General features: G+C 38.6%; 2 protein-coding genes across 11 annotated transcripts in view; one reads left to right on the top strand and one right to left on the bottom strand.

Annotated features, from left to right (window-relative positions):
- Positions 1-22,006, bottom strand: part of LOC122801123 (guanine nucleotide exchange factor DBS-like) — a 3,406,519-nt gene that overhangs the window by 1,479,521 nt on the left and 1,904,992 nt on the right. The window lies entirely within an intron of this gene.
- The window catches only part of B3GNT5 (UDP-GlcNAc:betaGal beta-1,3-N-acetylglucosaminyltransferase 5), a 555,688-nt gene that overhangs the window by 197,799 nt on the left and 335,883 nt on the right, over positions 1-22,006 (top strand). For 5 of the 7 annotated variants that reach the window (XM_044070654.1, XM_044070658.1, XM_044070656.1 and 2 more), the window contains exon 2: positions 6,509-6,742. The gene's annotated coding sequence lies outside the window, so the exon portion shown is untranslated. Of the gene's footprint in view, positions 1-6,508; positions 6,743-13,281; positions 13,356-22,006 lie in introns of those variants that run through there. The other 2 variants (XM_044070659.1, XM_044070662.1) reach the window with 2 other exon arrangements.

The following is a 22,006-nucleotide window of genomic DNA, read 5'->3' as shown; positions in this document are numbered from 1 at the left end:
GTGTTGATACTTAAATCTCCTACATTTCAAACTTAACTTAAGCAGCTAAAGGAGTTACTACTGTTCACATGTTAATTCTCAATCTACAATACGATTTCCCTGTTCTTATCATTCCCAAACACTGCCATCCTCCCAACTCTTGAAAACCTTGTTGTAGGATTTGTATGTCTACTTTCAACACTACTGTAGTTGTGTCTGAAAAAGCTAGCTGAGCCTGGTTCCCTTTCAGTGTGACGGCCCCCTTTCCTTCTAAATGAATTCACGGTTAAAGTGGGCAGTTAGTAACCACAACTAAGAAACAAACTTATTCACTAATCAGCTCTACTGACCACATGTCAATCTAGAAATTGGCTTAGAGCTTTCTCTTGGCTCCTGCATGTTGAACCACCTTGCCTGCAGAAATCAAAGGGATAAATAACTTCAATGTTTAATAACTTCAATGTTTAGGAAAAAATCTTGGAACTCCAACTGAAGAAAGAGAAAATGTTCCTGCTTCACGAACCATGTGTATTCCCCTTTTACTGTATTCTACCAGCTTTTTCTTGCTTGATTTCACTTCAAGCATGCCTCCTACTGCTATCACTAACCAGACAGAGTTAAAAATGATTGAAGATTTCCATGATTCTTGTGTTTTCTTGCATGCAAACTTGCATGGTTTTGTTGGCCACTTTTTAACTGAGGTTACATATTTTTATTGGCTGTTTACTATCTGTGCTGACATATGTCTACATATAAACTCTGTTTATTGGTTAAAGTCTTGACTGAAAAAGGTCCTTGAACATACTCATCTTCCAGTTAATAAATGCAAGTAAGCATGCATGCACATGCTCGTGCACACAAAAAGTAAAAAATTAAATGAAACCTGTGCAAATGCAACCAAGAGCTAATCAGGGTTGTCTGCATTTTTGCAGATGATGGGTGTGGCATTTGCCATGGTGCTACCTACTCTCTTTACTATTGCTATTGGGTAAAGTGGTGCATTCTTGCTAGACTTGAGTACTATCCATAGATTATTTGTATCTTTATTTGTATCTTAATGTTTTGTCTTTCGGCTTTTTCCTGGTAAGGGGTCGCCACAGTGGAACTCCGGTCCGCTAATGATTGGCAGTAGATTTTTAGGAAACGCTGAGATGCCAGCTCCACACCCATTTATGCACGCATGTCTTTCGAAGGCTACCCAACCGCGGTGAGGACATGCAGACTCCACACACAAGACACTGCCAAGCCGAGAATCAAACTGGAGAATGTCTTGCTGTGAAGTAACAACACTACCACTGTGGAATATATTATTTGTATCTTAATAGTGTTCGGTAAGTCTATTCATCAGTATAGTTAGTGCTAAAGTATCTCAAGCCAAAGGCTGATTGACTTTATAGTCACAAGACACGAGGTCCCATGCTTTGGATAGTAAGTGCTGAGTTTTCAAATGACCCTATTCACTCTGATCTTTCTCTAAATGGGATGACCTAAACTCTCACACTGAACAGCTTCTGTACATGAGTGGGGGAGTATTGGTTTGAGAATGATGCGACCATGTTTAAGAAAATAAATAAACCAAAATAAAAATAGTAGCTGATGGTGTCAAGGAGCTGTGGTCCGTGTTTCTGGTACTTGTAATGTGCATGGATAAAGAGGTTATTGAAAAACAGAGTGATGCTTAATAATAGTATGTATTCATGAAATATCCTACAGTAAAAAGAGCTGTCAAGCAGGGGATATGAGGGGAGCTATGAAGAGATTAGTCTAAGAACTGGTCTCTTTCAGATGTGCTAGAAGAGGGTTGTAGGGAGTGGGGGATGGACCGCTGATTTACAGTGAAAACTAAAAGGAGTGTCCTAGGCCACTTAGTTGTATGTTGGATGGTAAGTGCTGGAAAGGCAACAAAAAGCTACATTGTCAAAAATTAAACTATGTGAACATATTCCTGACAGAAAGATCCAGGAGAGCATGTGTTCTAACTGGATCCACTCATACTAGATCTAGTGAAGTTATATAGGTTGAATTAATGATGATAGAAAGAAATTCTGAACATATCTTCAAAACAATTTCACTGAAATCCACTTTTAATAAGTACAAAAAACGGCTTTTTTCAGGGGGCGGGGGGTACACCTTCCCATGGAGAGGGAGATTCCACGCATACATCTCTGACTAGTAATGCTAACTCCATGGCCCCACAACAGTGAAGAAAAATGCAAAGAGGCAACATTCCCTGAAAGTGGCTTGCAGCAAACTATATTCATTGTATTGTCATTTGGACAAACCTCATTTGAGTACCTGTCTGTATCTCTGTAAATTTGTTGTATTTGGCTGAAGTACAGCCTTGACATTCTTGAGTTTTGTTTGGGATGCTTTGGAGGAGTTTTCATTATGGGGTATTCAATGTGTTTGCTTATTACCTGCATTGGGTGGGGTAGTAATGGGTGTCTGCATTTTCTCAGCATGCCAGTGAATTTATGTACAACAGTGCAACGTTCAGTGCTGCTGGAGCCAATGTGTGCAACATTGGGTCATATATTTGTAATCTCGTTTTAGTTGGTTATATAACAGCTTGAATTCAGTAACCTTCTTGTAATTTGTGTTGTCTAAATGTTTTGGTTGTGGTAGTTGCTAGTGGGGGAAGGTATTTGCCCAAGGGTGACATACCACAGAATAACAAAATAGGCTAAACTTGTATACAATAGGTCAAAAATTATATTTACTAGCATGATTGACAGCTCTTGTATAGCACATGCAGGAATTCAGATTGGGTACTCTTGAGCTTAATGTTGGCATTTGTTCAGCTGTGCATAACAGAATATCCTTTAGTGTAAGGGGTGTCCATCTCCTCTTGAAAGCTTTGAGTATTGTTAGACAAGAAAAAACGTCCACATCCTTGATTCTATGTATTGATTTATTAATGTTATATTGATGAGTAAATCATTAAGAAATAATATGTATATAAACTATACTAGGGGGTTTAGCCAATTCCAGCTATAAAACTATACTAGGGGGTTTAGCCAATTCCAGCTATAAAACTGAAGACTCGCAAGGTGGCTGGGTAGGTACCGGATGCAGGAAGAGAAATGTTCCTAGCTGACATGCTCCATAATGGAAGAATCACTTGGTTCTATCATGTAAATTACTGCAAAAACTTGCACTGGTCATACTTAAAGTCAAACGGGGGGGGGGGGGGTAGAAAATGTATGTCTTATTGCAAATGAGTACAAAAATAATTAGCTTCAAAGCATTCCCAGTCAAAGTAAACTTTATCACTTTGAGTTACACAAGTGCGAACAGAGCGAAATTGTTTCTTCGGGCTTAATGTGCATACAAAACAGACTTCATTTAACATGACAATAATGCATAAAATTCTATAGACACAGATGACAAACACAATAATAAATGCTTGCATTATTGCACTGATTTAACAGATTGTCACTCCTTACTAGGTTATTAACTTATTTTCACTGAAAAAAAAGCACTTAAGCAATTTATATTTGCACAATAAGTTCAGTTTGATAACTGCTGTCTGAGTGCAGGTAACACCTTGTTACATGTTGCACTATAGAGACTTTTCAGTATTGGATTACTGCCTTAATGTCCAGTGTGAAGGGTACTGTTCCTAGAGGTCAGTAACCTGATGGCCTTAATGTCCAGTGTGAAGGGTACTGTTCCTAGAGGTCAGTAACCTGATGGCTAGTGGAAAGAAGCTGTTTCTGAATCTCATGATTTTGCAGTGTGCGCATCAAAAGCGACTTCCTGATGTAAAACGTGAGAATGGATTGTAAGCAGGATGAGTGCTATCCCTGGTTATTTTCCTTGCCCTGTTGAGACATCTGGACATGTGCAGGCCTTGTAAGAACAGGAGGGAGTTCCTGATAACCCTCTCAGCCACTTTCACTACCCTCTGGAGGGACTGGTGCTCAGAAGCAGAGCAGCTTCCATGCCACATTGTAAAACTGTTTCAGTATACTTTCGATGGTGCCCTTGTAGAAGGGTGTGAGAGCCATTGATAGGTTTGCTCTCCTCAACCGTCACAAGAAGTGAAGCTGTTGGTGCACCTTCTTAATGATGGCATTTGTGTTAGCTGACCATGTCATGTGTTCTGCAATGTGTGCCCCCAGAAATGCTGTGCTTTTTACTCTCTCTACTGTTTCTTCATTGATTATGAGTGACAGTGCTCTTTGTTGCTTTTCCTGTAGTCCACAATTATTTCTTTGGTCTTGTTGACATATTTAGTGCAAGATTATTGCTATAACACCAACTTATGAACTGATTACCTCCTCTCTGTAGGCTGTCTCATCATTATTCCTGATGAGGCCCACAACTATCGTATTATCTGCAACTCTGATATGGTTTGAGCTGTGTCGTGGGTTAGTATGGTGAAAAGCAGGGGACTTGGGACACATCCCTGTGGGACTCCAGTGTTCAGGGTGACAGTCTCCAATGTATTCTTGCCTAAGCACACTTTCTTGGGTCTATCTATAATAAAGTCCAGAATCCAGTTGCATAGTGGAGGGCTGATTCCCAGTTGAACCAGCTTTCTGATAAGATGTTGCAGGATGATTGCATTGAAAGCTGAACTGAAGTTGATGAAAAGTAGCCTCACATAGCTTTTATTGTTCTCCAGGTGGTCCAGTGATAAGTGGAGTGCCAAAGAAATAGCATCTCCTGTGGATCAATTGGGTCTGTATGGAAACTGAAGTGGATCAAAGTCTGCAAATAGTTTGGATATTACTACATCTTTGACCAGTATCTCAAAGCATTTCATCACAGTGGAGGTAAGAGCTACAAGATAATGGTCATTTAGGCTAGCAGGTGGTGACTTCTTTGGCAATGGTATAATGTTTGTGTACTTGAAACATCTGGGCACAATGGCTTGACTCGGTGAGTTTTGAAGATGTCTGAGAGTACATTTCTTAGCTGGTCCGCACAGTCTTTGAGCACTCTTCCAAGAAAGTTATCGGGTCCAGCTGCTTTCTTGAGGTTAATTCTTCGTAGGGTCCTTCAGACCTCAGCAGGATTGAGGCTGAGCTCTTCCTTGCTCTGGTTGTTGATTTTCTCTGCTGCTTTCTTGTTCCTTTCCTCAAATCCACTGAAGTAGATGCTGAGCTAGTTTAGAAATTTTGTATCATCATCACACTGTAATCTGTTATAGACTGGATGCCCTGCCATAGGTGCCTGGGGTCCTTTTGTTCAGAGAAGTGGCTCATGATGTTTTGACCTTATTTGTGTTTGGCCTCCATCACCCCTTTGTTTAGTTGAGATCTGGCCAATCTGAAATCCTCTTTTAAGACCGGACTTCTGCATTCCTTGCTTTCAGAAGCTCGTACACTTCACTTGTTAGCAAAGGTTTCTGGTTAGCTCTTGTGATGCTTTTGGTGACTGTCACATCGTCAACACATTTTGAGATGTAACTCATCAATGAGTCAGTGTATTCCTCCAGCTTGATGTGTTGGTTTACTGTGGCCGCATCCTTGAGGGTATTCCAGTCCATACTCTGAAAACAGTTTTGTAGTGCTGAGACTGCTCCCTCCAGCTATGCTGTCACTTTCTGCCCTCAAGTCCATAAGGAGGGTTGTTTTGCCGTGCTCGTATATTACTGGAACCATTTCAGGTTTTCAAGCTTGAGAGACAACTAAAATTTGATTTTTTTACAGCGGGAGATGTTACCTTACAATAAAACAAAAATAGAAGGTGGACTTTGTGTGTGTGTCTGTGCCTGTCTCTCTTCCTGTCTTTGTGTGATTTTAAAACCCCTATTAAGCAATCTATTTAGCCACAACAAAATACATGGATAACTCATGTTAGCGAGTGGAGAAAACTGGGCTGGTGTAATAGTTTCCAAACTTTAGGCACCAAAATCGAACCTCATTTCCATAGCTTATTTTCAGATTGTATACTACTAAGAAGCAAGATCCATTAAATACATAATCAGTGTACTATTTAACATGGGGCTTACAAATAATGCTTATATACCATGATTAGGAAATTGTCTAACTCGTATACAGGGATGAAGTATTGTTACTTAAAATAAGTGCAATCCTGCAACATTCCAAATGAAGTCTTCTGTCTGTGTGTTACTCTATCAAGTCAGAAGTCAGGAAAAATGGATGAAGCAAAGAACACCTCCAGTCAAGGAAAAGGGAAGGAGTCTACATTGACAGCAACTTGTATACATTTGATCTATATTAACTTTTGCTGCTAAGCAAACTAAAGTAGTGTCATAAATGGCTCGTGTGATATAGATGAGCACTACTAGGGTCACATATGAAGCTATACCATGAAATACAACTGCACCTGCCACCCCCTATAAGTGCATAGATGGAGTCCTTGATCTGTGAATAAGCAGCATTGTGTAACTGTGAATAAGCAGGATTGTGTAACTGTGAATAAGCAGCATAGTGTAACTGTGAATAAGCAGCATAGTGTAACTGTGAATACGCAGCATTGTGTAACTGTGAATACGCAGCATTGTGTAACTGTGAATACGCAGCATTGTGTAACTAGCAACTCTCCTTCCTTTTAGGTGGTGAATGTTGCAAGAAACTGTTCACGTATATTTAAAGGGCTTCACTACCATATCTCTTGGCAAAGCTGACAGGACTCATTTGGCACCTGCTATTACATCTGACTACCCGTAATCTTGGAAAATAAACTAAAGGAAGTTCCTAAGCACTGAACATCAAGGAATGTTGTACATTTAATGACCTGTAGATTGTAATGGTGATGTACGTGAAGTTGTACAGACTCTAATACAAAGGTAAACGGTGCATTTGCTTTCTGATCATGCTAATTTTAGGTAGAATACTGTTTCAGCATAAAGATTTTGTTTTCATCAGCATTATAATCTAATGCTATGACTAAAATAGAAGCATCAGTGCTGACTGTCTCTACATTACAATAAGAGAAATGTAGTAGGAGAAACTGTCCCAAAAAGAGAAATGTAGTAGGAGAAACTGTCTCAAAAATTATCTGCATACAGTAGAAAGAATAAAGCTGAACAACATTTGTAAAGTGCCCAGGTGTAAAACACTGAATACCTACCATTTGCAGAAAAGCAGTAGTTTTAGTAAATGCTGTTTAGTCCTGCAACTGCATTTCTTTATTGCACAGAAATGAAAAATAGTCTGTGCTATAACAGTTCATAATAATTTCTAATTGTAAATGAGTTGGAGAAGGTGGCACAGTTATAAGCACCCCTGTTAATTTGAACCAACACAGCTACTGAAGGCAAGAAAAGTGATCTGCATCTCCTGTTTTGGAGCTTTACTGCTGACTGAACCAAGACAACAAATAAGGCACATAACACTGATAAAATTCAGACAGACGTGACCAGCAGTGTGTAAATTCACACTTGTGAAATCAGTGTTTCTTGAACATGTGATAAACTAAACGTGAATAATTGGTGGCAACCTTAACAGGTGTGACTGATACTTTAACCTAGTCTTTCAATAAATCAACAAAATACAACTTTGGCACCAAGAGCATAGAGGGAATGTATGCTAATGTCCTGGATGTGGGTCTTCAACCTCCATACCCAAATGAGACTGCACACTCTTCAACAGAGCCACACCATTCTCTCCATGAATGATCATCTCCCAGCACCCCTGTATCCATGTTAAATGCCTTTCACATAAAGTATTATTTTTCACATATACACACGCACATACATGCACACAAATTCCAGGGAAAGCTGTTCTTCATTCTAGTTACCCAATGCTTTCCTCAGGGTAGTGGCAGTACTATCAGGACCAGGTGGAAAGTCAGGGATTCTAGTTTTCTGCTATTATTTTGACAGTTGATGCATCTGTCCTAGGTAGTTGTTTGAAGTAGTCTCAGATGTAAATGACTACCTTCTTAGCTAAGAAATGATGCTTAAATATTCCTGCAATAAAATGGGCCACAAGAGCTTCAAGATAATGTAAAATGGATTTTATTTAAAGAAAATGGGGAAAAAGAAAATATACACAGGTTGGCATGCAAGGAAAATTTGAAGTGCAGTAAACACGATGCATACAGAAAAATCTTATTCCAGTTATCCAAGTTTCCTAACTGGCTACAAGAAATACTGTACCTTAAAATGACTAGCTAAGTTTCACAGCATGTTTTCCCAGAAAGTCCACAACTACTGCTACAACATTGTCACAATTTTATATATTAACAGTTCTTTTATGACTTCATTGTTGCTATTGAAACTGGTCATAAAACAGCTAGTCCCAAACCCAACAGTCAGTTTGACCAGACACCTTTACCTCTGTTTCTTCTCTAACTGAATCCCAAATGGGTCTAAAAGTTCCACTGGCCATTACATTCCAATGCTGTTTCATCATTGTCTGATAGCCTACAAAAAGGTGCTATCCTGTCTGTGAACTAGCCCCCCTTTCTGTTCTTTGACATCTGGATAAACAAAAGTGCTTACTTAGGAGAGCAGGCATTGCAAATAAACGTGCTAGAAATAGGAGGGAAAAAATATAGAAAATAATATATTTTGCTTCTTTTAACCTATCAAAAGCACATTTCAGACATTTACATTTATCCTGGCATCACCTCTAGCTTTACACTACTACTAGATAACCCAGACAGGGATGGCCTTTGATTAACAGGTGCCCTAGGCAAAAGGTCTCCACAGCACCCTGCCCACCACCTGGTGCCCCCATCCTGGTCTACCTACACCATTCAGATTACCGGAAAAGCACCCCTCCTACAGTGGTGCTCTAGGCAGCTGCCTAGTTGGCCTATACTTAAGGCTGGTTATGAACCCAGGATATTAAACAAAGTTTACTAGGTAAATGCATCTCCCTGGTGTTCTGAATTAAGTCCATGAGTTACGTATTGCTTTACTTTCTGTGGCTTGCAGACCAATGTTTAGCACTTGGGCACCTTTGTCTAGTTAACATTTGACACTCCAGCTTTTAATTCTGAGCTTCTGCCAATAGTCTGACTTGGCAGCCTTGACATCCTGGCATGACTCGCTGATGTGCAGTAAATCCATCAGTAACAGGCTGGAGGGTGTCTTGTATGCCAGACACAGTTCACCTCTTAGAAAGTCTGTAGGATACCATGTAAATTGACAAGGCTTCCATGTAGGACATGTTATTTAGGCCTTGTATCATTTTAGTAAGGTATCTCTGTGGGTGTTCTATTGCTGCATGTGTCTGGAGAGAGGTATACCAAATATTCAATGACCGGCTTAACAATGGCTGAAAAAAGGGAAGGAATGACATCCCTAGATCTAGTCACAATCCTTTTGTTTTATAAACTGTGCAATATAGAGCAACTTTCTTAGAACAGACACGTTTGTGAAAACTTGCATCACTGTCAACATAAATTTCCAAATGCTGAACAACTGGATCAACTTTTATGGGCGTATTATTAATGTAGTAGTTCTCTGGGGTAGATGGCTTTCCAAAGGATACAATAATGCATTTTTGGCATTTAGTTTCAGACCATGATTTTGACACCAGAGACCAGCCTTCCTGTAGGATGGCAAAGTCATTTGAGGATTCAATGAGTGCTCCTAGCTTGCAGTCATCTGCAAATTTAGTCGGCTAGAGCCCTTTGGTATTGACTTTTACTTTGGAAAAGTAGATTCCAGCTTAGAACCATGAGCGACTCCACTGGTGACTGGTCTCTTTGTGAAATGTAACTTCCCCTATTTTGATTTTCTGCATCCTATCTGTGAACCCGTTGGCAATCCTGTGGGTGACATAGGGGTTTATTCACAGTTTATTTAGCTTTTCTACTTTCCCTGAGTAGGAAAATGTCAAAAGCTTTGGCCAGGTTGATGTATGCAGCACGTACCATTCTGCCTTCACTCACTGCTTCAGTGACCTTTAAAAAAAAATTGAGATTGTGCAAGCATGATGAATCCAAACTGAGAATGGTCTAGTGTTTGGACGTTGCCTGTATCCTGATTGATCATTGTTGCATATGAGGCTAGTCAAACTTATGGGTCTGTAACTGCCTGGATCTGTGGAAGGTCCTCCCTTATGCATGGGAATGACTGTAGCTGTTCTCCAATCACCTGGTATAAAACCTGTATGAAGGCTGAGACTGAACAGTGTTAGGAGTGTGGCTAAATTGTGCTTCGTGATATTTAAGATACATCCAGGGATACTGTCAGGACCCATTGGTGCAGTATTTTTAGATTTTGATAGCACTTTTAGGTCTAGCTGGAGGCTAATTTCAAGTATATCATGAGGGTCAGATGGATGGGACAGAGGGGTAAAGTTGGAGAGAAATTTATTGGTGATTAGGTTTGCTGTATCTTTATCCTAGCATCTTTTTCTTACCAATTCTATTACTATCTAATTAATTCATTAATAACAGCTCTATGCTCCTAAGAATATTTTATTTACAGTATGTACCATTATTACATTACTATACTATGATTACAAATGTAGTATAAATTTGCAGATTCTGAGAACTATACATAACTTGCTTTTCAATTTCATTCATTTAAAAGGTAGTCCTAAGATTCAATGGTTGCTACTTTGCATTTTTTATATTTTACTATTGTACCTTTTATATTTGCATTTTATTTAACTCTACTGCAACTAAACAAACACTGTCCCATGTATATCCAGTTGCATAAAGATTTATTTGGGTATATGCCATTATACAGTACGCTATGTATATATTCAAAGGTATATGCCATTATACAGTATGCTATGTATATATTCAAAGGTGATTACATGGCTAATGACACCAGGGGGCCTAGCCTATCTGATAAGTTTTAATGCCTTATACTAATACCTGTATACTAATTTGACCAATAATTCAGCTGAGTATATTTATTTTGTGTTGTGATTGGCCTGTCTTTTTCTTTTTTTGACTGAAAGGGGTCATTAGCCCAGCCCACCTACTTAGTTATCAAAATGACATAAAATAAAATGCATAAACCCCGTTTGTCAGTCTTCCTCCTCCTGCTTGGTCCCATATTTAGGCAGGAAATGGCATGACAGATGGATACCTGTTCTCAGAGTAAGTTACAGAATCTTTCTGATTGCATCCTGTCTTTCATAATGCTACCTTATGTGATTATTAGCGGCCCATGACCTTTGTAGAACTGTCCAACAACATAGCACAGATGCCCAACATCTCCCCGTCTTACTTCTGTGGAACATTAGGACCTCACAACACCTTAAGGGTAACAGGTTAAGGAATATATCCTGGAAGGTATGAAACGCAACATGCACAGCTATGAACATACTGCTTTTTTGTGTTCAAACTGAAAAAAATAAATTCTTATTAAGGACTAATGGAAGTAGTAGTAGGGATGTGAGCATATATGCCTTTTATCCAAGATTTCTGTGAAATCATAAAGAACATTTTTTTCTGTTTACTGATTACCAGCTGTAGGCATGTTAAGGATGTCATCCATTTATATCATAAGCTGTACAACTTCATCTTGATACACATTCTGGTGTTATCTTCTTTATATCCTGTATCTTTTAGTTTTTGTTTTCCACTGAAAGGATAATAGTGCTGCTGCTTTTTGTTAGGATGCTTTGATAGCCTTTAATGACCTCACACTCAATCCACCCTTTTAGTTAATGTTGCCAATTAATTACGTTTTGGAGCTGCACAATGTGATCCTTCGCAGCCGTCTCACTAAGCTGATACTTCCTCAGCTTCTAATATATGATAGCCTTTCATTGTAGTATCTGAATGTGACTGATCATGCCAACGATTCCACCAAGGACAATTCTGTGGAGAAAGGATTGAATGACATGCACAGATATACTGCACAGGCTACATCATTGTAGCAGTATGTGTAGTTTTATGATGCCCACATTTGTCATTGGTACCCATGTCACTTAACCATATAACTTGGGTTGGGAGGGTGGCCTAATGGTTAAGGTGTTTGCCTTACAAACACAAGGTACAGTGTTTGAATCTCACAGAGGATAATTGGCTAAGCTTAAAATAGCTCACAAGGGCAGTTAGCCTAGTACTAACCTATGAACTGCTGTACTGATACAAAGCCTGTGATTTACACCCTGCCACTTCACCATGGCATTTAGTACACATTGGTATGAAGCGAGTTACAACTATTTTGAACTGATCTCCAAATGCATTGTACATTAGCCTCTTGGTGGCACTGCCACCACCTTCTTTAGTACAACAAGAGGCCCTTTATAACAATTTGACTTTCTGTATACATAAATTATGGTATCTGCTAGTGCATCAGCCCAGATGAAAACTGTTTTCACGTGGAGAACTTCCAAACAGCATAGAACATTTCATATTTTCTCAGCTAGCACATATAGATCTCTCCTAGCTTTATCACAGTATTTGAGGTCCCTCAACCAGATTAGTTATAGAATATACACCAAAGTCCCCTTCCCCCTTTTCCTTTCAGGTTTCACATGCACACAAGTATTTAAGAGAACCACACCCAAAAATGAAAAATTTTTCAGCAAATCTTCAAATTTTTGGCATTGCTTATGCCTCTGTATTGAAGTAAATGATTATTTTCTAATTTGTAATACCCCAACGTGATTTGAAGGAGGCTGCCATGGCTACCATTTTGTTTTACAGTCAATGGCTTTGCCTTCCTCATGTCATGTTAGGGACAAACCGAAATCCTTAAGATGAGGGGATAATTTACTCTAGTTTTCTCTCTCATCAGTTGACAAAATTGCTGACTGCTTACTTTTCACTGTCAGTATCAATCCGCACTTTTAATGGCTTTACTTCCTTTCATTCTCGGCTCGAGCGCCTTTGTGTGGAGTTTGCATGTCCTCCCTGCAGTCGAGTGAATATTTAAAGACACGTAGGTAGGTGCGTGTGAGTGCGCATATGTCTTCTGTGAAGGTTGGGCACTGAGCTGGCAACCAGACACTGTAAAAACACTACTGCCAGTCAATCTGCAGACCGGTAATCCGCTGTGGTGACTTCTAGCTGGGAAAAGCCCAAAGACCGTTTGCTTCCTTTTTCAATAGTGGCCATCTCTGTTGCAGTATTTTAAGGAATGTTTTGAATGACAGGCTAGAAAATGTAGCAAAATTGTTTTCAAAGTGACAACTGTAGTTCAGTGTTCAAGTGTGAGAAATCTGACCCCTGTGGTTAATAAGTGTTATTTGGGTTGAAATGGTTTGTGCTGCAGTCAGAGTTTTAAATATTGAAGCTAGAATTAATATATTTGTTGCTAATCTTTCCCCAGCTCCAGAAGAAACATGCACTTTTGCAGAAATTACAGTGTAGAAAAAAATGCAAAATCATATACTGACAATGAGTTAGATTAACATATTTGCTTTTTTTCCTTTATGGCACTGAGTTTTTTATTACAGGGAAAGACATTTGCATCTGAAAACTAATCTTGAAAGCCCTGCCTTTGTTCAGACTCCAGGCTACAATATATATCTGAGGTGTGATGCTACCAACCTGTAACTGATGAGGCACATTTAAATGATACTGTTTTCTTAATGGCTCTGTTGGGATAAGTGACTTAATTTCTTTGCCGCTCTTAGTAGTTGTGATGCAACATATGAATGTATAAAGTGTTTAGTTTTGGATTACAGGGAAGGAAAAATACTTTGTGGAAAGAAAAACTTGATTTTTCAGCTGAGTTCTCCTTTAACTTGATTTGACTTGACTAGGTAAGCACATTCAAAACAAGTTCCTCTATCTATCTGTGATGCTGTTGAAGTGCCATCTGGTTAAATGATTTGGTCAGATATGCACAGCCAGCAAATAGAGAGGGAAGGACCCTATACAACATAAAGTAGGTTATTAGCTGCCCAAACTGGTGATCCACTGCACTAATTGCCACCCTTATCAATATTAAATGGAAATGGAATCATTAGCACTAACAGACAATGTATACTTAAACAAAGGGTTTGGAGACTACCTGGTTCAGGAGTAGAAGAAACCTGCCTGAAAGGAGGATACCTATAACAGTGCTACATATTGGACTGCTTTCATGCCATTAGGAATTGCTGGCCAGGTCAAGGCATAGAAGGAGGAAATCTATAAGTTATTAGGAAACTTCTGGTTGCATGTACAAAAAAAGTAGGCCCTCTTTGAGTGATTTGGGCCCCAGTTGGGTATTCTGCCAAGTAACATGAAGGAATTCCAAAATTCAGTACTTTTATTGAATATATTCCAACCAAAACATAAATTACACTTTCGATAAACTTCTTGATCAAGCATGCCAAGGACTGCCTAAAAGCAATTTCCTCCTCTTGGATGATGTTGATCTTAAGTGAGTAGGCAACTGCAGTCACAGCTTGTATGTACATCACACAGCTATGACATTACCAGAATTGTGAAAGATGGCATTTAAGTATAGGCTGAAAATAGCTTTGGATCATTCCATTTACATAGACATCATTTGCATTTGTTCCATTTATAGTTGGTGTAATTCATGAGTAATTATGCCATTATTCATGTATCCTTGACATCAGTTACATCATTCAGACACAGTTTTGATTAAAAATAAGTTACACTGGTTGTATATGAATACTTTTCTTTTAAGAAAGTTGGAGCAGCCCAAAGTAAGTCAGAAGGGGAGGAGGCACATGGAAGATAATGGAGATGATGCAATAAGAGGAGGGTATAGTTGCGGCATAGTGTTATGGCACAAATTCTATAAAGCTATGTTAGTACCAGTTTAACCTGGGATGATGCAGGTGCATAGCCATTTATCAGGTATCGTTTCAGTTGAGTCTTTGAATTTGCTGACTTTTTTTTTTAATTTGGCCAAAACTTTTGGATGTCTAATACAGTGATGGGAATGGACCCCATTCCTAAGTCAAAGCACTATTAAAGTTCATGAATTTAGTATTTTCACTCTGTCGGCCAGTAGTGCTCTTCACAGCACCTGAAATGTGCCTAGTAATGACTCCTTCTGCAGTTTGCTTAGAGTTAAATGGATTGGTAGCATATTTAAATATGATTTTTTTTTTAATAAGACCTGTTGCTACTACTACTGTTGGAACTGTCTGGATATCTTTCTTCCACATTGCTCTCATTTCTGCCTGCAAATCCTGATATTTTATGACTTGTGTGTGTGTCTCTCTCTCTCTACGCAAGACACTTTACTAAATGGGTGTGGCAATTTCAATGATCAGTGCTACTTTTGTCTTTTCATGGACCACTATATCCAGTTTTCTAGCATCTATCCTTTGAACTGCTGGTAATGGGTAATCCCATGTGATATAGACTTCTTCATTTTCTGTGTTACATTGTGGCTCATGTTTCCAGTGCTTTTCGGCCACATCAGTACCATAATGTTTGCACAATCCCCAGTGTAACAGTCTTGCCACATTATTATGCCTTTCAATATACAGTCCTTCTGCCATTAGTATGTCGCAGCCAGCAATGAGGTGTGCGACTGTTTCCAATTAGGTTTTACAAAACCTATATTTGTTTCTCTATGTTCAGTGGACTTTGTAAACCAACATGTACACAGCCCACTGTCTTGGGCTGCCAATATTAACTGTTCATCTCTTGGCTTGAATTTGAATCTCCTCAACCATTCCTGCGTTCATTCCTGATCAACATGACGTTCTTCCAGAAGTTTTCTATACTTGCAACTACATGCTTTTTCTACAATTCTTGCCTTCTCATCTGGTCCTTCACCTTATATTCTTTTGGTTTTGGCACATTCAGTTGCTGCCTGATTTTGTTTATTTACTTGTTTGATTTCCCTTCCTGCTTGACACTGATATGCTTCTGCTAGAGTAACCAGAGAAGTCATTTTAGATTTATTCTCATGTTTCAAAACTTTCACTACATTTGGGTCTTGAGGTCAGCAGATGTGTGGAGTCCCACAACTGCAGATCTGTACATGTAATCAATTTCAAGCATCCTTCTTGTTTTCTTATCTAATCTACCCAACATGGTTTGGGGCCAGTCAATCACTCCAAAACTAAGTTAGGACAGGAAGTGCACATTGGTTTATAGCCTGGATTTTGTTCCTAGAAGTCGATGCTTTTTTCAGGATTAATTTGTCTTCTGAAGTATTCTTTACTAAGTTTTATTCACATTTGTTCATTTTTTACTCTTGATCTTTCATCGGTTTCCAAATATTTATACACTCCTTGCTCAAGTTCTTGTCCCATGTGTGTCTGTGCTGTAAAAAAATATGGAGCAAATTTGTAATTATACCTGTTTGCTGCCCTGCTGAGAGGAATACCTGTGTAACTGCAGTGGAGTGGCTCCAATAGGTAGGGAAAAAGAGTACTGAGCTGACATCCATCAATCATTTTCATTTGCCAAAGCCATTAACAGCAGTGTTTTGCAGAGAGGTGGGAAAAGCCTCAAAGATGAAAGGTATGTTGTGTGGGTGGCTGTGTTTTTGGGGAGTACACGTGTGCCTTTGTAAGTGTGGTGTGAATGTTATGCATTGTGAAATGGAGGGATTAAGAGTAAAACTGTGCTCAGTGTGGTCCCTAGTGATTTCAGCATTGTTTAAGACATGTACATACACTGAGTGCTCTGTTTTTGAGTATGGTATCACTGCTATAGCTGTTGGTACTGTTTCAATATATGTGTGTCATGACTTATGTACATGGCTTTATAATTGTGGGGTAGTTGCAATGGAAAAAAGATGAGCAGGAGTGTTGGATCACTTATCAGCATATCCCACAAGTATCCCTAATTTCGGCTTACACTTTTGCTCTGACATACTACACTCCATAATGCTTTTAGTAAAAAGTATTTGAGTCTCATGAACCAATGACATTCACTGTAATTAAATACTTTCTTTTTTCCAGAAAAATGAATGGTAATTCATGTAGTCTTATTTTGCGAGCTTACTATCAGTGATATTGCTGTTTTGAAAAGTATCAGATTTGGAAGCTTTCTCCAGGATTCTGTTCCTGACAGGATGAAAGACCTGTTATAAATATAAACCAAGACCAACTACATAAAGCAATAATAAAGTACTGGGTCGCATCAGAGGCTTGGGAGGTCCTTCTTCAAAAGAAACTGAACTGTTTCATTGTTATGTAAAGCTTGGCATTAAAATACCATAGTTCAGGTTATGCTATAACAGAATAGCTATGCAAAGATAACCACATAAGCAGCCAGAATGCAGTTTCAATTGAATATTTTACTGTGCACATTTTAAGAAATGGGCAGAATGGCCTTAACTCTGGAATGTTTTTTTTTTTTAAGAAATAATTCCTGGGATATGCTATTCTATTGCGGAGAGACATGAGCAGTAGTGGACCTATATTTTTGAGACCCTGATGCTTGAGCTAAGGGGCCCCTTCACAGCCAGCGACAATAGGGCAACATCCAACAAGGTCCAAATGGCCTTGCTGCCCTTGCAAGTGCCTCAGAAAATGGAGGAGAATGGGGTGGAGTCCTTGACAGTGGGCCATACAGTGAGCCCCTTCCCACCAGCAATGAGGTCTGGGTAATTGGTGTTATCTTCTTGAATGGGATTGTTCCATGGCAGATCACCACAAATTTTTTTACAAATGTAACCACTACATCACGGATTCTGATTAAAGTTTATGTACTAGGTTATCTTGCATGTCAGTCAGTGGTGTGAACAAAAATGTTCTAGGCTGTGCTTTGTAGTTCTCAAGTTATGAGGGAAGAAAATTAGGGACACCTATACATGCATAGTGCATCATAGAATAATGAAATAAAACATGGCAAAGACCACAGCTGATCTTTTACTTTAGACACATTCTGCCATAACTTTAATCACCTAATCTAACTTAACCTAACCTAATCTTTTATTGTACATTTTACTTGTATATTTTACTTGTGAAAGGAAAACTGTACATTTTGCAAAAGTTAGGTGGTTAGAGTTATGGCAGAATGTGGACAAAGTATTCCATTCAAAAGTAAAATGTACAGTATTGGTGCTCAATTGTCATTTGATTTTATGAATGTAAACTATGACGTTGCAAAAACATTACTATTGCAGTGAATAATATATTGTACATACTGCAAAAATAATAAAATAACATGGTAATACACATGCAAACACACCCAGATATAGAGTAATATTCTAAAGACTGATAAATGAAATCTAAAATGTACCTAAAGGCGAAAGCATTGATTAATACATAAAAAAGAATAATAATTGCAGCCATAAAGTTTAGTTCATTTTGCTTTATTCCTTATTGAATATTTATTTTATTTGAACAGTACTGTCCCAAAAGAGCCCAAAAACCAATCAGATTCTGCAAAATAAATAGTGAATAGAAAAAATGTTGTAGCAGTGAAACAAAAGTTATATAAAAACTCTAGATGTCACTGGGGTGGACTGAAGACACCACAAGGAAAAATGACTGGTAAACTGTTGTAAAGGCATTACCCTTGATGTGTGACCCACGTGAATACTTATGCTGAACTGTCTACAAAGGATTCTACCACTACAAATATAATAATTGATAAATAGGCCAGGTCTGCCACTTCCAAAAAATTCAACTGAATAAGCAGAATAAAAACATTTCATGCTAGAAAACCGAACTATTTCAATAAACATGGGTAGCAATGAAACAGAAATATACACACACAAATATGCTTCCGTGCTAACAATGGACCAAGCTTATAAGCACACCTTTACCTGTACATCTTAAACACTAAAAGATATAATCAAAAACTTATCAAAAGTGAAGAAAGAGAAAATTTGGAGGAATGATGATCACAGCACCTAACATTAAAGTACAGAAAAATATTGTTTCATTCTCTACTAAAGAGGAAGTTGAAAGGTCATCAGAGGGGGCTCGTTAGGGTAAAGAGGTGAAAAATCTGATTTTTGGTGTTTAAATGTACAAGCAGGACAACTGCAGACTTAATTATGAATTCAGATGTCTTTTTATAGTTCCAATTGGCTCTAGCCTAAGGGCTGAGAGTGAGTTGTAGAACTATTAAGCCATGCGCCAACAAAGGAATTGAGGATCCAACTTCCAAAATGTGATTCTGGATGGAGGTTTGGACACTGCAAGTCCCCAAGAAAATTTTGAAATTTGACCAATTACAGGGGCATTTTGAGACCATATAAAATGGGTATTGGAGCATATTCTAACTTAGAATTTTTAAGGCCAATATTAAGTACTTAAACCCATTGGCCTTATTTTAATAACAAACACTTAAACTCCATCGATTTTGTTGAAAAATTCATTCATATTAAAAAAAAAAAAAAGCTTCAAGGGCCCTCCAGGATTAGGGGTCCTGAAACTTAAGGTTCATTAGTTTCATAGTAGATCTGCCACTGCATATGATGGAATAGTTTTAATGGCACACTAGACTGCGATTTATTTGTCATGCAAAGTCGACTAATTAGCTGAATCTAGCCAAGATGGAAATGACTCTAGCTCATTGAAGGAGGGGAGATGGGAGGAGCAGCTTGTCCAGGAACTGAAGCTTACAAAACTGCTCTTTGTAAAAAGTCTTTTTTTCATAATTTGACACTTTTGCAAGCTTCTTTCAGAGCATGTGTACTGCATCAGTAGAAACGTTTGTAAAACTCTGTGCAGACCAGTCAATTACACATTATCTGCAGATTCTCAAACTTGGCAGCTTTCTTTTTTCAGGTGTTCCATTCTAGGTGAATGCAAGTCTAGTCTGACAACAAATGGTAGGGCTACTTGTTCTCAGAAGCTGTGCATTATGGGACATATTTATCTTTACAAAGGAATCAGGATGTCTGCCCTGTGAGGGCAGACAAGGATAAATTAAAATTTGGTCTGTGTACTTATTTTGCTACAGACAGCTTTGGCAGGTGCAGGAATTTGTGGCAAGATAAAAATGTTTTTTTCATACTTTGCCTGTAGTTGCCCTTTAAGCTGAAGTGGTTCTTGTGAAACCTAACAAAGGATCTGAAAAAACTGAACTTGACAGTAGTGCTTTCTTATTTGATTTTGGTTGCTAGACAAATTAGGATGAAAGCTATATAAACCATTAAAACAAGTAATGGTCTGAAAGAATAACCAGGTATAATCACTGGTGCATATGTCCAGCTCCTGGTTGGAAGCTGCAACTAGTAGAAGGAAAGTAATTGTAGACTTGAACACACTGGCTTAACTATGGTCACACTAATGTACTGAAGCCACCTAACTTCCGTATCCTGATTTTGGTAGGCAGTAAACCATCTGACTGAGGTGCATTTAATAGAAAAGTTTTACAATGTGTTAAGCTTGTGTGTAGTGATAAATCAATGGACTCACTATTCAGTAACATTTTTTCTGGCTCAGTAATTTGTCTTAAAATGGGCTTAAAGGTAGTTCAGCAAAATTAATCCATTGTTTTTCAGAACTTGATATTTGGAAATGCACTGATTTGATGAGGCCATCTGAAAGGTCCATAAAGTTTCCTAAGGTCTGGATAGGCCCTTCAAAAGATTTCTCTAGTTTGAAACACAATATTGGAACAGCAACAGAAAAAGCAATACTAGCCATCCTTTAATATTCTCTTCCTGGCATTGGCTCCATCTCTGGTAAAGATTATATTTATTTATTTTTATTTTACATTTGTTAACTGAGGGTGTCTGACTGAACCAAATAGGCCCTTTTTCAGCAGAGGCCCGGGGAGAAAAGCTCCACATAGAAAAATTACAGATACATTTAGATGTGATCAGTATACACACAAATTACAAAAGACATGTTTTTATAGTGTTATGCAGCGCATCAACAGTTACAGTGGAGAGAACAAACAAAAAATATTTAAAAATTAAGGTACTTAATAGATTTGTGGTGTACAGCTAAAATTTGGAACATAGGTAGAATACATACATAGTACACAGATACAGTACATACATTGTAGATTAGCCAGTGTTTGTGAGAATAGTTTTCAATCTTAATCAAGTACTTTAGGTTTAGTATGTGTACCTTATCTGCTTTCACTAGCCTGGGGAGCAATCATGGCGCTGCCAACTTTGCTTGAAATGTTGCCTGATGAGGTCTTTAAAGGAGGCTTTGGATGATGTGTTTTGAATGCTAGTGGGGACAGAGTTCCATTTTTTAGCCACTGAACTACTATATAGTGCATCTCCAAAGCTATTGTAGCTGTTGGTGACTTCTAGTAGTAGTTTGCTTGATGATCTAAGAGGCCTTTTGGCTGAGTGATGTTGTACTAGGTTTTTGAGGATAGGACACTTATTGGGGAGGTAATAGAATGACAGAGGCAGCTGATTGTAGGTTAGGAGATTGGGCAGTTCAAGCCAGTGGAGCCGTCTCAAAGCAGTACAGTGATGAGTTCTATATGAGCAATTTGCAGCAAAGCAGCAATTCTGTTATAGCAGGCTTCCATTTTGCTTAGTTCAGTTTTGTTGAGATTAGTCAGAATGGGAGATGCATAGAGTAGGGTGGATAGAAGTTGTGAGCGAGCAATGGCTGATCTTGTGTTGTTGGTAAGAAATGGTTTGATACAGTAGAGTGATCCCAGTTTGGCATATACAATAGTTAAGTTGAGATGACTATCAAATTTTAGGTGGGAGTCTATGGTTATTCCCAATAGCTTAGCCTGTGCCACTGGAGCAACTGGAGTAGAATTTGTGGAGTAGATAGTGAATTGACTGTTATCAGTGTTTTTATTAGAACTGGTTATAATCATAAGCTGAGTTTTCTTTGGACTGAGGATACGTTGAGCTTTGGTTAGGTAGTTTTCAACATCAGAGAATGCTAGTGGAGTTGTTTGCAGGAGGGTGGGATTGTTTTGTGCAGCACAAATTAAGGTAGTGTCATCTGCATACTGAATGATAGATGCATGATGTGTGGAGGTATGGAGGTCATTTTGTGAAGATTGTGAATAGTAGTGGTCCTAAGAACCCTGTGGGACTCCTATAGTTATGGGCAGCTGAGGGGAGAGAGAGAATTTTCCCATTTCACAGCTTGGTACCTGTCAATTAAGTAGCTTTGGAACCAGGTAAGAGTGGAATTTGATAGGTGATACTGGTTTAGTTTGTTTAGCAGGATTTGGTGTGAGACTGTGCCAAATGCTTTGGACATATCCAAGAAAAGAGTTGACACTTGCAGGCCTTCATTTTTGAGACTGTTTACTGTGTCTGTAAAGCAGAGGAGGGCTGTAGTGGTACTATGGGCAGGTCTGAAAC

The sequence above is a fragment of the Protopterus annectens genome, chromosome 4.part1, assembly GCF_019279795.1.
Source record: "Protopterus annectens isolate FY-2018-M chromosome 4.part1, PAN1.0, whole genome shotgun sequence".
Taxonomy (NCBI): Eukaryota; Metazoa; Chordata; order Ceratodontiformes; family Protopteridae; genus Protopterus; species Protopterus annectens.
Note: the sequence above shows the minus strand (reverse complement) of the source record. Positions and strands in the feature narration are given on the sequence as shown.